The sequence below is a fragment of the Cynoglossus semilaevis genome, chromosome 13 (genome assembly GCF_000523025.1).
Source record: "Cynoglossus semilaevis isolate Cse_v1.0 chromosome 13, Cse_v1.0, whole genome shotgun sequence".
Lineage (NCBI taxonomy): Eukaryota > Metazoa > Chordata > Actinopteri > Pleuronectiformes > Cynoglossidae > Cynoglossus > Cynoglossus semilaevis.
The window spans coordinates 250514-251640 of record NC_024319.1 but is presented as its reverse complement, the minus strand read 5'-3'; positions in this window follow the sequence as shown (position 1 = coordinate 251640).

Below are 1127 nucleotides of genomic sequence, written 5' to 3'. Positions count from 1 at the left end.
CCCCCCCCCCCCCCCAGGACTAGGGGCTAAAAAAAAGTGTAAAGGACTTCAGACCGAAAGAGGGGGCATCTGAGGGGGGACACGGGGGAGGGAGGGTACTGAGCATCGCAGGTAGAAGATTATATTCTCAGGCTGGTTCATACAAAAGAGTTTGGGAAAGTTCTGGACTGTTGACACGAGGGCGCCCCCTCAGGTTTGACCCAGAACAGGTTAAAGAATCAAAAAACAAACGACTGCTCCAGAAAAATTCACAAAAATTTTCAACTATGATTTTCAGATAGATTTGCTCTCTATATTACAACTGTTATCATGCATCCTCGCTGCTGCTGCAACTGCTGCTGCAACTGCAACTGCTGCTGCAACTGCTGCTGCTGCAACTGCAGCTGCTGCTGCAACTGCTGCTGCTGCTGCACCTGCTGCTGCAACTGCTGCTGCTGCTGCACCTGCTGCTGCAACTGCTGCTGCAACTGCTCCTGCAACTGCAACTGCTGCTGCTGCTGCAACTGCTGCTGCAACTGCTGCAACTGCTGCTGCTGCAACTGCAGCAACTGCAACTGCTGCTGCAACTGCTGCTGCAACTGCTGCAACTGCTGCTGCTGCAACTGCAGCTGCTGCTGCAACTGCTGCTGCTGCTGCACCTGCTGCTGCAACTGCTGCTGCTGCTGCACCTGCTGCTGCAACTGCTGCTGCTGCTGCACCTGCTGCTGCAACTGCTGCTGCTGCTGCTGCAGCTGCTGCTGCAACTGCTGCTGCTGCTGCAACTGCTGCTGCAACTGCTGCTGCAACTGCGGCTGCAACTGCTGCTGCAACTGCTGCTGCAACTGCGGCTGCAACTGCTGCTGCAACTGCTGCTGCAACTGCTGCAACTGCTGCTGCTGCAACTGCTGCTGCTGCTGCACCTGCTGCTGCAACTGCTGCTGCTGCTGCACCTGCTGCTGCAACTGCTGCTGCAACTGCGGCTGCAACTGCTGCTGCAACTGCAACTGCTGCTGCTGCTGCTGCAACTGCTGCAACTGCTGCTGCTGCAACTGCAGCTGCTGCTGCAACTGCTGCTGCTGCAACTGCAGCAACTGCAGCTGCTGCTGCTGCTGCAACTGCTGCTGCTGCAACTGCTGCTGCCGCCACTG